Below are 16,317 nucleotides of genomic sequence, written 5' to 3'. Positions count from 1 at the left end.
TCTGCACGTCTGATATAGACATTCATGGAACCTCCGTACAAGGTTAAAAAAAAAAAAAAAAAACACCTCAGCCATGGATCCATCCATAGGCAGTAATACACACATTTAGACAGCTTAGCATCTGTAATTCACACATCTTTGGATTGTGACGGAAACCAGATCTGAAGGAAAGACTTTCTGGCTCAGCTGGGACTCACCAGGGGCCTTCTTGTTGTGAGGAGACAGTGTTTCCCACTGAGTCACTTGTGCTGCCCTTAGACATGGACACAAAATACAGGATACAAATACAAAATACACATACTTGTAGAATAATTATTAAAAAAAATAAAAATAAATATATATATATATAAGAACTTTTTTCATGTTTGTGAGTAAAAATAAAACAAAAACATTTACAGGTACAAAACTCTGTTTGGAGAGATGCTGAAATGAACAACATACACAGAAAAATCCTAAGTGAACACTGCTCAGTGTTTATATGAGTCCAATCTCCACAATGTTAAAGAAGTAATGAGATAATAAGGGTGATCAAATAACTGATGATTGAGCATTTGGTAAAATCAACTGCAAGATGATTTTAGATGTTGATGTTTCATTTGAAATATTTGCATTTGTTTAGTTGGGATCTTGGTCCTCGTCCTTCTTGTGTTAGCTTTTCTTTGGCCGCTGTAACTGTGTGTTTGTTAAACACATTTGTTGTGGCAAAGAAAGCCAAGATAATGTGACATTAGATGTTATCAGCTCCTTGTTGTAAGTGTGATGAGCGGCCAGTGACACCAGTTATGAAAATCTTTGCGTTGTGGTTGTTGGAAACAGACACGGGACAGCAGGCAGCAGTTTCGCTGGATCTTTTAATCTGATATACAAAACAAATAAGCAGCCTCTCAGATGAAATTGCCCTTATTCTTTCCCTCCCATTAGGTTACATTAAAAAAAGGGCAAATGACAGCAAAAACATGAACATGACAAAATTGAGAAAAATATAAAGAAAATATCACAACATAGAAAACATACCTGATACACAAAGAACAAATAAGCAGCCTCTCAGATGAAATTGCCCTTACTGTGCTCTATAAAACAAATGTTGTACATTTATCACCATGTTCTCACTTCCCCATATTAGACAAAAATATAACTCAAAATGTTTAAAATGACTAAAATAACATTATACACAAGGTTTGAGTGAAAATTTGTTTTGATTTGTTAATTTGATAGGGACAATGCATATTAAAGAACATTTGTAAAAATACAAAATCTAAATAAGCCAGATTATAGAAACATTGCTAATTTACATCCGCAGTCACTAGGCAGGCACACACACAGACACAAACTCAAATATACACACAACACTACATAAAAAGGATAATACCCCAACACATATTTAAAATTTCAAAGTAAAATGTTTACACGACTGATTCATCATAAGCCACTTTTTAAGATGATCTTTAATAGGATGATATGTAGAACATTGTCTTATTGACTGTGGTAAACTATTCCAATATTTACTCCCTATTACAGACAATACTTTCTGTCATCATCTACAAACCCGATTCCAAAAAAGTTGGGACACTGTACAAATTGTGAATAAAAAAAGAATGCAATGATGTGGAAGTATCAAATTTCAATATTTTATTCAGAATACAACATAGATGACATATCAAATGTTTAAACTGAGGAAATGTATCATTTTAAGGGAAAAATAAGTTGATTTTAAATTTCATGGCATCAACACATCTCAAAAAAGTTGGGACAAGGCCATGTTTACCACTGTGTGGCATCCCCTCTTCTTTTAATAACAGTCTGCAAACGTCTGGGGACTGAGGAGACAAGTTGCTCAAGTTTAGGAATAGGAATGTTGTCCCATTCTTGTCTAATACAGGCTTCTAGAGGCTCAACTGACTTAGGTCATCTTTGTCGCATCTTCCTCTTTATGATGCGCCAAATGTTTTCTATGGGTGAAAGATCTGGACTGCAGGCTGGCCATTTCAGTACCCGGATCCTTCTTCTACGCAGCCATGATGTTGTAACTGATGCAGTATGTGGTCTGGCATTGTCATGCTGGAAAATGCAAGGTCTTCCCTGAAAGAGACGACGTCTGGATGGGAGCATATGTTGTTCTAGAACTTGGATATACCTTTCAGCATTGATGGTGCCTTTCCAGATGTGTAAGCTGCCCATGCCACACGCACTCATGCAACCCCATACCATCAGAGATGCAGGCTTCTGAACTGAGCGCTGATAACAACTTGGGTTGTCCTTGTCCTCTTTAGTCTGGATGACATGGCGTTGCAGTTTTCCAAAAAGAACTTCAAATTTTGATTCGTCTGACCACAGAACAGTTTTCCACTTTGCCACAGTCCATTTTAAATGAGCCTTGGCCCAGAGAAAACGCCTGTGCTTCTGGATCATGTTTAGATATGGCTTCTTTTTTGACCTATAGAGTTTTAGCCGGCAACGGCGAATGGCACGGTGGATTGTGTTCACCAACAATGTTTTCTGGAAGTATTCCTGAGCCCATGTTTTGATTTCCATTACAGTAGCATTCCTGTATGTGATGCAGTGCCGTCTAAGGGCCCGAAGATCACGGGCATCCAGTATGGTTTTCCGGCCTTGACCCTTACGCACAGAGATTGTTCCAGATTCTCTGAATCTTTGGATGATATTATGCACTGTAGATGATGATAACTTCTAACTCTAATTTTTCTCTGAGAAACTCCTTTCTGATATTGCTCCACTATTTTTCGCCGCAGCATTGGGGGAATTGGTGATCCTCTGCCCATCTTGACTTCTGAGAGACACTGCCACTCTGAGAGGCTCTTTTTATACCCAATCATGTTGCCAATTGAACTAATAAGTTGCAAATTGGTCCTCCAGCTGTTCCTTATATGTACATTTAACTTTTCCGGCCTCTTATTGCTACCTGTGCCAACTTTTTTGGAATGTGTAGCTCTCATGAAATCCAAAATGAGCCAATATTTGGCATGACATTTCAAAATGTCTCACTTTCAACATTTGATATGTTATCTATATTCTATTGTGAATAAAATATAAGTTTATGAGATTTGTAAATTATTGCATTCCTTTTTTATTCACAATTTGTACAGTGTCCCAACTTTTTTGGAATCGGGTTTGTACATCATCTGCATACATCTGAACATTTACATCTTTACATAGTCCAGTTAAATCATTAATATAAAGTGAAAATAAAATTGGTCCCAAGATGGAGCCTTGTGGAACTCCCTTGGGGCGAGCATGGTATGAAGAATTTGTACCATCAATACACACACATTTTTTCCTATTTGAAAGACATGATTTTATCCAGAGTATTGCCTCTTCTAGGTCAACAGTGTCAAATGCCTTCACCAACACACACACTCTTATCTAGCAAGCATTTGACTTTCTCAACATACAGACAATTTGCTGATTCTGTTGAATGATTACTGCAAAAACCAAATTACATTGGATGTAAAGAAGTAAAACCATTACTTAGATGATTAGTCAAAATACTGATATAAAAGTAATAATTAAGATAAGGATTAAATTAAAAGATTATCAGGAAATCAAAAGAATCCTACCTCTCCCATTAGGCTACAATACAAAAGGGAAGAGGAGGAGACAGAACAGGAAGTCATCTTGTGATTACACAACACTTAAAGGGGCTATATGTAAGATTTTAACATTAATAAACTATAAAAATACCCCAATATGTTTGCAGATATTTAGGAAACATGCTAAGTTCACCTACTTGTTACTCAGAAAAACAATGCTACAGCCAGACATTCTACTTTGAAATGTGCGTTCTGTGTTGGAATGTCTGTCTTTGTTTTGGTCTGTGCGAAACTGTGTGCTGCCAGTTTATCTCCCTCTTGGTGCGTGTCAAGCTGGCTACCCGCGTCTTTGAAGGAGAGGGCGGGGCAAACAATATTTTGAATTTGGACTGCAGTACCTATTTCAACCTCTGGGTGTCATTCCTACATAGAGCCCCTTTAAAGGAGAAGCACTCATTTTGATCAGGTAACCACATAAGACATATAAATAGACAGTTTTGTGTGAATTCTTCTCAACAGAACATATATTTAACAGTGTAATTTCTATACCTGTTACACTGATGACAACAAAATCATCACAAAACGAGAATAAAGTACGACCAGCTCTGTGTTTCAGGTGTTGCCCGGTTCATCCTATAATTAAATGAATCTTCATGAACTCTCCTGCATGTTCTCGTCTTTATTCAAGATGAGACATTTACCTTCTAAATGAGGCATGCACTGCAGTAAACAAGATTCAGATCTGCACATCTAAATAATATACAACATTATATATGATGAAAATGTGTGTATATGGGTATACAATATGCATGATGATGAGACATTTAAATAACATTATGATAAAGGGATGTGTTAATCACATTGAACCTGTTTTATATATGCAGGTTAGGGTTTTTTCTTCCCTTATTGATGCATCACTGGATTTCTTCAGTTTTTGAGATGGGAGTCAACCCCATGAAAGAACCTAAAGAAAGAACAAAGACAAGAAGGAAGAGAGATTCATTTACGTTCTCAACCAGAGTGTAGGATTACTGTTGACTTGGATTTGTTTTAATAAGGACTGAACTCTCTTGATTTCCTCAACAAGAGGGAAAGACGATTTAAATGACATACCACACACAACAGGACTGAAAACTTGAGATTATAACCAACTTTAGCAGACATTTATCTTAGAGGAAGTGGTACACTCTCTTTTGACAATTGTATGTTGGCTGTTTGGTTGATTTTATAGTTTATTTTGTTTTGTCAGTAAAGCCGGCATTATTTTTTTAATCATCCCATTTCTGTGATTTTTTGACATAACACTCCATCTCCTTAGCCGAACCTAACAGCACTGGTCCAAATTAATATATTAAGTTACTTTAGTGACTGAGTAACAGTTGAAAGAGGTGTTACATTTAGTACATAGAAATTTCATATCGGAGCGGGATTTGAGTGATCATTGTTTTACTGGTGAGCGGTACATCAGGGAAAGCCACTGAAGTTTCCTTGTCCTTGTGTTTTTCCTGATAATTCAGGTATACGTGTTTAAAAAAACTGAATTTAATGTGTGTCATTATTAATGTGAAAACATGCAAGTTCACATTTCCTGTGTTTTTAATTCATGGTGGTTAATTTAGTAGAGTTTTCCAGATGAAAGTAATGGTAAAATGACGGTTGATCTGTGTTGTGATCACGGTCATCGATTCACATGAAAAAAATACATTTATTTCAGTTTGTGATAATAACTAAAGACTCGTTCAGAGTAATCTATATGTTTTATGACAGCGACAGTGATAATTTGTGTCAAGTAAAACGGTTACAATTTAAAAGATACTAAGATAACATGCGTGACGATGACAAATGAGTTTTATTGTTTAATTTTAAATGGTTTCATAAAAGAAGTGTTCATAGAGAAAACGAAAAATGGCTGACTGAAGGAACTTTAATGTGTATTGTGACATACTGATGATTATAAAGTAGTTGTGATGAGAAAATGATGAGAATGTTATTGTATAAGAGTGATATTCAAGAAAACAGAAATAAATTTTTACTGTTGTGAAATAATACAAAATTGGTACAAAACTGTATGTTTGGTGAAACATGATTTGTAATTATTGTGATTTCAAGCACCGTCTTCCCTTTCTCCTCAGAGGAAATGCCCTGGTAAACCTGCCAACCTCTCTCTGATTTAGAAAATGATTTTAGACTTAAATATGTGTAAAATATAAAGTCATTTATTTTTTCTAGCTGTGATTTCATAATTAATCTCATTAAGGTTTAATCTAAATATATAACCTAGTTGCTGTTATTTTAAGTTAATTACAGAAACATGCTGTATTGTTAATAACTTTGCTGAATCGTAAAAGGAAAACAAGTTCATCACAGAAGAGGACATTCAAATCACTGTCCATTAATATCCATTAGGTAATTGAGCTATGTGTTCAAAAGATTATGAGGAAAGTAAACTCGTATATATATATATATATATATATATATATATATATATATATATATATATATATATATATAATATGTATATATAGGCGCTATATTTTCACATCTTTCCATTGTGGACGTTACACTGAACCTGTGTGTGATGCGCCATCGTGTGGTGAACATGGAAACTACAGGAAAATTTATTAAGACATAATGGACATGTATTAATCTAAAAGGATCTTTAGAAATAGCCTATATATAATCTAAAATGCTCGAAGAATATTAATTTACATAAAACAGTTTAGGCTCTATGTGAGAGATCTGTTCAAAGTGAATCAGATGTAGGTGCCACTTTCAACCACAAGATGGCAGCAGCGCTACAGCGCACCTCGTTTTCACTTCATTTCAACTTTATTCCATTTAACTTAATTAATGACATCAACATACTGTATTATTGATCACGTAGGTACTTTGGTAAAGCGTCAGATCAGCTTTTATACTATAATATAGGCCATTGAAGTAATTACATTTGTGTTTATTGATGTGATTACAGCAAAGTGCCACTAGAGGGCAGTGTTTCAATGTTACAGAGTTTATGTCTGAATTAATCCGATTCAGAGTTTGAAAACGAAATTATTACTTTCCTCATGTCCGGTTTGAAATGAACCGTTGTAGATTTCGCGTGTAAAACTTGCTCGTGCTGACTGGATGGTCACGTGAAGATTTGTGAAGGTTATGAATTGTTTTGAGCGATATTTTATGTAATGAATGGATGAAACCTGGTAGACACAAGGTGTAACACAATATGAGCAACTGAAGAAATGCATTATTTCAGAAATACTAACAAAGACATTTTGAGTATATGGGAAAAAATGTATTTTATTTGGCCAAAATATATTTTAAATATATGGTAAATACATGTTGTAAACAGTGAAGTTCAATGAAATATATTTTTGAAACTGAAAATATATTTTGTTTCAACCTTCATACACTTAAAATACATTTAAAAATGTATTTCAGGGTGCAAGAAAATACATTTCCAATCTTACAGTCGACAATGCAAATGTGGGTGGAAGAAAGCCTTGCGAAACTACATTCCATTAAATGTTAGAAGAATTTTAAACACTTACAGAAATAAACATGAATTTCCCCATATTTTCCACATTGACCACTTTTGTTCACATGATCTTCCCAAAAAATTCAGAGTGATCATGGCACTTGATACCCAGCCTTTATTGGAAACACCCTCACAAATGTGTATTTTAATCTATTTATTAATCAATTACTTATTTTTAATTTAATGTCAGTGTAATATAGTGTTTAAATGCACATCAAATAAAAATAAATAGATGAATAAAATCGTTAGATGTACGATGTTAATAACTGTGATGTAATTTGAATTGGAAACCTCTAGCAGCGCTCACAGACTTTTGGAGTACTGCGCATGCGCGTCATTTTGAGCTGTAACGGTCGTCAGTCAACCGGGAGTTCTCGGAGGAAAAGGTAAGAGCTATAACTTTATTTTTAGTCATCATTTTTCACATATGTAATGTTGATTGCTACTATAATGTTTTGTATTGTCAAGGTTTTTTAAATTTATTTGTCAATTTAATGCCCTGTTTGTTGCTCACATGAGGAGACGCATCTGAGATTTTTAGATTTCCGTTTTAACATTAGTTGTTTTTAATTTGGACACTTAGCGAAAACTAACATTGCACACAAAAAAGTGTAATATTTTTTTAAACTTCAGCTGTAGAGTGTTTAAGAGACCGTGCCGCTTGCTGTTGTTGATCGACGATGCTCACGTGATCCTGTCACTGATAGTGGAGCCTGTAAGTTCTCGCTGAATTTAAATGTTTAACAGAACCACAGCAAACAAATCAAATAAATAAAGGCAAAAGTCATTAAGACACTTTAGTCTTTAGTGCAGGTTGGCATTCAGAAATATCAGATGCCTCAGCTTGGATGGGCTGATGCGATTTCTCCTCTCTGATTATTTGTCCTGTTTTTGAGAAGACTCTCTCTGATGTTGCAGCGATGCAGAGTCTTCCTACCATTACCTTAACCAGGTGTGGGTGGACTGAAACCTTGCCCTCCCACCAGTTCCTCAAGATAGGACCTCACCTCCAGTACAGCATCAGCTGTGGGATTTCTCCTTGCAGCGTCTCCTGTTGCTCTTTCGTCAAAGAGCCTCCACACAGAAGCGTGTGGTGTCTGTGAACCCGCCCCTGCTCTAACTTCTTCCTCTTGACCCTCTGATGGAGGAGCTGACGGGCATCTTGCTGCTGCTGCAGTTATTCTTTGAAGTGCCTCATCCACAGCTCTGTCGTCACTAACGTTTTAAACCGTGGGTCCAGTGCAGTGGTTTCAGAAAGCACAGTGCTGTACTCCACTCTCAGAAATGTTCTGTCCATGGATGAACAGAGAGTGGTGGCCAGCTCCTTTACTTCATCCACTGTTACACTCCGTTGGTGGTGGGCAGTTACCCGCTGCAGACCCTGCAGAGAGGAAGCATTTTGGAGGCTGTGACAAAAGAGAAACAGCAAATATGAAGATTTGGCTTTGTTTTTTATGTGATACATTGCTCTTTTCACAATTAAGAAATAATAAAGTAAAAACAAAATTGTTCAAGGTAGCTTTCTGCACTTATCTCCACAGTCACCTCCTCAAAGGGCTCCAGAACGGTGCAGACCTCTTTCGTTGTCTCCCGTTCCTCTTGACTTAGAGTAGGGTACAACGGGGCTAAAGGCGCCTTTGATTTTATTTTCCTCTAAACCACTAGATGGCACGAAAACTTGCCGCAGGACTTTCCTAAACATCTGCTTTACAAAATGCACGCGCAAATTTGTCTGATCCTTGATGCAACGCAAAGTTGATTCTGAAGTAGTTTGATCTAATATTTGATGTTTTTTAAAATGTTGTTGATTTTAAGTAGCAAATGAGAATCGGTTAAATTAATGTTTGTATTTTCAGACAAAGGTCTTCTAAATGATTTTCAGTTTTGTTCAAGGTAATTCAAGCAATAGTTTTTCAATAACAGAAGAATATGTAAAATTATGGTATTTGAGGTAAAAGGCACCCCTGCTGTTGGGGCAAAAAGCACAATAATTAACATGATAATGAATAGCTGGCTGACTTTTCCATTTGTTGACGTGACATGGTTAGATTCAGATGGCAAATATCATATCAAATTGGGTATCCATCTTAGAGATAATACCCATATTTATAATGAAACAATCATATTTAAAAAAAAATATTATATTATCATTTCATGATCAATGTTCAATACATATATATTTTCCCTGCAATCATACACATAGTGAAAAGCACATTTTTCTTAAGGTGTGCCTTTAGCCCCGTTGTACCCTATCAACAGGAGCGTTGATGACATCCAGGGTGGAGATGATGGCATCTTCTGACTCCAGGTTGCGTTTCAACATATAAAATGTTGAGTTTCACCTTGTAGCACACTCCTGTTGGGCTTTAGCTCTGGCATCCCCATCTGGCCTTGTGTGGATTTCAGCTTCTCTGTGGCATCTGTGCTTTTGTGGAAAAACTCTACCGGTGGAGAACATACATGGGGTTTAAGGCCTCCCACAAGACTCCCCCTGTTGCTCTGTGCACCTGGACTGTACCACTAACCTCGCTATCTTCAGAGCGTGTGTCCCCCTTCTTTCTTTCACACAATGGTATGATCCTAGTCTGTCCTCCCATGTGATGAATGACTGACTGATCAAGACCAAACAAATATATTTTTTAATTCTCATGATGGGTTTGCCAGTTGAGTGTCCATGGGACTGTGTAAATGTTGTTTGAAGGGCTGAAAGAACTCGTTATGAACTGGTTTGATTCAGGCTGGTTTGAATGGACTTAAGGACTCTTAAAGGTCTAAGTGCATATGGACTCTGAGGTATAAACTACTGCTGAACTCAGTCAAGAATTGTTCATGTGAACTGCATATCCAATTAATACTGAAATTTGTGATTTGCACACCAAAAGAGTTTGAATGAATTCAATCTAATTTTTGAATTAATTGATTTCTTTTTGTTGAAAGCTTTTGTCATGTTAAATGAGCCCCTGAATTGGGACTTGTGTATTTGAATTTCTGGGATATTTTTCTTATAAATTTGTTTTTTTTTTTTGTTTTGTTTTCATTTAATTTTGTTGAACTGTGCATTTGTGAATCATTAATGCTTTTGCCCTTACTGAATGGTATTTTGCTCAGAAATGAATAACAGTTTCCATGAATTGAGCCTTGCTGTTTGTGTTAATACTTCATCCACATATTAAGGGTTTCTACTTCTTTAAAAGCGTGAATCCTTTCGACAGAGCTCTCTGAAATTAATCAACCAGCTGATGAGAGAAAAGCAGAAGAAATCAAATCAGAAATCATTGAAAAGAAAACCGTCTGTGCTCAAGTCAAATTCAAGTTTTGCATATCTGTCATTTGAGCGGTCATTGTGACATTGATAATCAGGAAATAATCAGAGGCGAGAATACTGACTGTAGATGAGTTTATTTGAGCTGATGTTCTGTTTCACATGTTTATCTGATGGTTTTGATCAAACACAAGATGTTTTATACCCAACCTTCACTTCAGCTTTTCTAAGAATAAACCAGATTTCATTCTGAGACACAAACAATATTATTCTGAAGAGCTGCTGCTCACAGATTCACATTCAACCAGTTATTGTTAGTGAAAACAAAGAGACGTAACCACACCAGATATACAAAGAGATTTATAAAACACACTTAACATCTAAAGAATATTAAACATTAATGTTAATTTTTTTTTTTTTTTTTTTTTAAATATTATGATTAAAATTTAGCAGTTAGCAGATTCACTCAGAACTTACTAAAACAAATACAAGTAAATTAGAGAAATAATGAAGTATGAAAACAGTGAATGTAAGTAAACACACAAACATTCACTCATCATTTCTGCAGATGAAGTTGAGTTTGCGAGTTTCAGGAAGGCTGATCCAGCGCTGATCTCCTCCAGACTGAACTGCTCCTTTTCTCTTCTCGAGGCGGCACTCTTCCGGTGTCGTTCCGTTCCATGGAGCCCAGTTCTGATAGTACACGATGTCTCCGCTGACCCAGATCCACATGTTCAGGCTGCAGCAGTTGTGTAAACCCAACCACACCGCCTCAGTAGACGCCTGTTTAACCACATTCATCACACGACGCTGAATCTCTTCTGAATGAACCGAGACCAGATCCATATGATTCTGTCTGCAGTATCTCAGAGCTTCAGGCCACGTCAGATTCTCTTTGATCAGGATCAGTTTATCTGGACACAAAACAAACCACAAGCAGAAACTAGAGAGAGACTGATCAAAAACAACATGCAGAACAAACACTGTGGAGGAATTTGTCATGTCAGACATGTAGTGTGAACTTTAAGATATCTGGAGGTGATGGATGGATTGTGTGTGTTTTGTGAGGATCTGCTCACCTTCATGACACACAAAAGGTAATTGGCTGTTGCAAGTGTTGTCACCCCATCGCCTCAGAGTGTCGTGTTCGAGAATTGTACAGTTTTCTTGACCTCTATTATTATTAGGTTGATTAGGATACCAGTATCTGAATGAGGAGTTACTCTGATCTGACCACTGCCATGAGTCTCTGAACAGACCGATCCAGACATCACCAGATATGAGACTATCATTGATGAACTTCTGAATCTGTTGACTCTCAATCTGGTTCCTCACACTGACCAGATCAGTGTGATTCTGTCTGCAGTAACTCTGAGCGTCTCTCCAATTCATCGTCTGATTGATAAAGACGAGTCCTCTGTTCGCTTTAAGAACAAAAAATGGAAACAGATTCATGAATCAGTTTGTTCATTAATCTCACACTGCTTTATGGTTTGGATGTAAACAGGAGCAGCGATGGAAGCATCATAAACATGTGTCGACTGATTTTGCTCATACAACATTAAGTAACATTTGTGAATTTCCATGATCATTTTAATACAACTTTTTATTTCCACATTGTTTCCTCACACATTTCTCTAGAACAGTGGTTCCCAACCACATTCCTGGAGGCCCACGAACACTGCACATTTTGCATGTGTCCTTTGTCTGACACACCCATTTTGATCTTTGAGTCACCACTAATGAGCTGATAACCTTAATCAGGTGTGTTTGATTGAGGAGACATGCAAAATGTGCAGTGTTGGTGGACCTCCAGGAATGTGGTTGGGAACCACTGCTCTAGAAAACTGGATTCAGACACAAAGAGCTGAATGAGAGAAACATCAAACAGATGGAGATGTTACACTGCATATTAAAATGTTCATTAACTAGTTCTTAGAAATATGTCAGTAAAAATTCATTCAAAATGTTGGATTTTAGACTAATAATATATACAACTGAATATTGTTGCAATATTAATGATAATGTTAGTGTTTGTCTTCAGGACATAAAAGGGGGCTTGAGCACCTGCCCTTTTTCCTCCTCGAGATAAAGTGACCTTGTTTCTGGGGTGCTTTTTTTTTTTTTTTTTTTATCCCTCAAGTAGAACTCATTTCCTGTTTACACTTGTTGTCTTTGGGGTCAGTGTGACCCCAAAATTGAAAGCGTTATTGTAAAAAAATATATAAATTTTCAATAATACAAATAATATATCATTTTTTTTCTTTGCTTCTCATCTATACATTAATGCTGTGTTTTGGGAGATTTGAAGTACTTTTTTACCCATTTACTGCACAATTACCCAACTACCCCTTTAGCATGCATAAAAAAATTACATTTTTATGAAAAAAAAAAACACTTTAATAAAGGTAAAAAATAAATTGTTGTAAAAATAAATAAGTTGTTTCAGGATATTGATCTAGGTGTTAGAAGCTGAATTCTGCCATCTGTTGGTTAGAAGAAAAAGCATTTTTTGAAGGGCAATGGCAATTACCATATCTGGCCAGCAGAGGCCCATAGAGATCCATTCATTTTTCTGGATGTGGCTTACTGCTCCTTTCTGATGAATATTTTGTAAATATATACAGGTGCTGGTCATATAATTAGAATATCATCAAAAAGTTGATTTATTTCACTAATTCCATTCAAAAAGTGAAACTTGTATATTATATTCATTCATTACACACAGACTGATACATTTCAAATGTTTATTTCTTTATTTTGATGATTATAACTGACAACTAAGGAAAATCCCAAATTCAGTATCTCAGAAAATTAGAATATTTTGAAAAGGTTCAATATTGAAGACACCTGGTGCCACACTCTAATCAGCTAATTAACTCAAAACACCTGCAAAGGCCTTTAAATGGTCTCTCAGTCTAGTTCTGTAGGCTACACAATCATGGGGAAGACTGCTGACTTGACAGTTGTCCAAAAGACGACCATTGACACCTTGCACAAGGAGGGCAAGACACAAAAGGTCATTGCAAAAGAGGCTGGTTATTCACAGAGCTCTGTGTCCAAGCACATTAATAGAGAGGCGAAGGGAAGGAAAAGATGTGGTAGAAAAAAGTATACAAGCAATAGGGATAACCGCACACTGGAGAGGATTGTGAAACAAAACCCATTCAAAAATGTGGAGGAGATTCACAAAGAGTGGACTGCAGCTGGAGTCAGTGCTTCAAGAACCACTACGCACAGACATATGCAATACATGGGTTTCAGCTGTCGCATTCCTTGTGTCAAGCCACTCTTGAACAACAGACAGCGTCAGAAGCGTCTCGCCTGGGCTAAAGACAAAAAGGACTGGACTGCTGCTGAGTGGTCCAAAGTTATGTTCTCTGATGAAAGTAAATTTTGCATTTCCTTTGGAAATCAGGGTCCCAGAGTCTGGAGGAAGAGAGGCACATAATCCACATTGCTTGAGGTCCAGTGTAAAGTTTCCACAGTCAGTGATGGTTTGGGGTGCCATGTCATCTGCTGGTGTTGGTCCACTGTGTTTTCTGAGGTCCAAGGTCAACGCAGCCGTATACCAGGAAGTTTTAGAGCACTTCATGCTTCCTGCTGCTGACCAACTTTATGGAGATGCAGATTTCATTTTCCAACAGGACTTGGCACCTGCACACAGTGCCAAAGCTACCAGTACCTGGTTTAAGGACCATGGTATCCCTGTTCTTAATTGGCCAGCAAACTCACCTGACCTTAATCCCATAGAAAATCTATTTGGTATTGTCAGGAGGAAGATGCGATATGCCAGACCCAACAATGCAGAAGAGCTGAAGGCCACTATCAGAGCAACCTGGGCTCTTCTAACACCTGAGCAGTGCCACAGACTGATCGACTCCATGCCACGCCGCATTGCTGCAGTAATTCAGGCAAAAGGAGCCCCAACTAAGTATTGAGTGCTGTACATGCTCATACTTTTCATGTTCATACTTTTCAGTTGGCCAAGATTTCTAAAAATCCTTTCTTTGTATTGGTCTTAAGTTAATAATTAGTAATATTCTAATTTTCTGAGATACTGAATTTGGGATTTTCCTTAGTTGTCAGTTATAATCATCAAAATTAAAAGAAATAAACATTTGAAATATATCAGTCTGTGTGTAATGAATGAATATAATATACAAGTTTCACTTTTTGAATGGAATTCGTGAAATAAATAAACTTTTTGATGATATTCTAATTATATGACCAGCACCTGTATATTTAAACATTTTAAAATACATTTTAATCAGTATTTTTGTAAAAGTCTATAATTTGTGGTGTAAAAAAATTGATTTTAGATTTAGATTTTTGTATGAATTATTGATTTTATTTGCCAATTTCTATAAAAATGCTCTATATTGCAGTCACACCTATTTGTGTGTTTGTGTGAGTGTTTGTGTGTGTGCGTGTGTAAGTGATCATGTTCATTCCACATTTATTTTGTGCTCTAGTCCCAGACCTTCATTTATGTGTGAAAATTTTCTGATTTATGCATGAATTATTGTTTTATTTGCCAATTTCTATAAAAATGCTCTCTATTGCAGTCACACCCCTGTGTGTGTTTGTGCACGCGCACACACGTGTGTGTGTGAGTGGTCATGTTCATTCCACATTGCATTTGTGCTCCAGAACCAGGCCTTCGTTGTGGTATGAAATTTTTTGGATTTATGCCAGATTTATTGATTTTATTTGACAGATTAAAAAAAAAAATCGTATTTTTTCGCATTTCCCATTCATTTTCAATTGGGGTCATATTGAAATTTTTTTTTTACATGCCTTTAGAATAACCGAATCAAGCCCAGTTTTTTTGTGTGTGTACAGAGAGATAAAGTAGGAAAAGTCCCAAAATTTTATTCCACTGAGATGAAGGGAACCATTTTTATTTATTCAAGAAAAGTCGATTGGGGTCATATTGACCCCAAGGACTAATGAATATATATTCCTGTATGCGCACAGCTTCCCTGTCAAACAAATATATTTATTGAAAAAAGAAAAAAAACTATCAGGTCGTGTTCAGATGCCCTCCCTCCGTGACACGCCAGTCATTCCCGCACACACACCGCCCTACCTCATGCACATTGTGGCATAGAGTCCTGTGCTGTTGCCTGCTCTTGTGACAAATCTAGTGAATACCAAAGAAGACTATGGTCTCTGTGTGAACTGATTATTTTGTAGAAATCTGAGGAGTATGAAACAATTGTGTGTGAGGGAATTAAAATAAATTTGGTAAGGAAGTCAGAGTTGCGTGTGTATATATTTAACTTTTTTTTTTTTTTAAATAAATAATTATGAGAAGTGCCCTTTTTTCCACTTGAGCCCCTGCCCCGCACGTCCCTGTTTGTCTTGTTTCTAGTCTGAATGTTTTTTACATTGTAATGGACAACGTGTCTATGTGAGTTCACACAAACTTAATCTAAGAATGATGTTCTTACGGGTTTGTGTTGAGATTTTTGTTCTTTTATTCTCAGGACAAGAATTTTGTCCATAAATATCAAGTTGCTGTATGTCTTTATCTTTGCATTTCATTAATTCATTACAATTTATGTTGGTCAAAACAATGGTTTGATATTTTTACATTTATAATTTACAGTATAAAGTTTGCTGGAAAATAATTCTCTATGCTCTCTAATGGCAGATTCCCACAGTTATCAACAACAAAAGATCAACACGTGTTCAATATCGGTTTATTTTCTGTACAGAAGCTGAAAGTGGACACACATCCACAGCCTCCCCTATATTTATGACCAGATTAAAAAATGCAACATTTAGTACTGGATTAAAATTTTGTACAGTATATGTGTATCTTTTTATAAATTCATGTTTATTGTCATTGTAGGGAGCTGAACTCACTGTTGTTAGATGAATCGCAGAATTCTCTCTGCAGTATCTCTGAGCTTCAGTCCAGGTCTTCCTCATGTTTATAAAGTGATACTGACGCTGAACACATT

At 36.4% G+C, this 16,317-nt stretch overlaps 1 protein-coding gene across 5 annotated transcripts in view; it reads right to left on the bottom strand.

Annotated features, from left to right (window-relative positions):
• Positions 1–16,317, bottom strand: part of LOC127518761 (macrophage mannose receptor 1-like) — a 58,852-nt gene that overhangs the window by 17,056 nt on the left and 25,479 nt on the right. The window lies entirely within an intron of this gene.

This window comes from Ctenopharyngodon idella, chromosome 9 (assembly GCF_019924925.1).
Source record: "Ctenopharyngodon idella isolate HZGC_01 chromosome 9, HZGC01, whole genome shotgun sequence".
Lineage (NCBI taxonomy): Eukaryota > Metazoa > Chordata > Actinopteri > Cypriniformes > Xenocyprididae > Ctenopharyngodon > Ctenopharyngodon idella.
The sequence above is the reverse complement of the archived record's forward strand: the minus strand, read 5'-3'. Positions and strand labels throughout refer to the sequence as shown.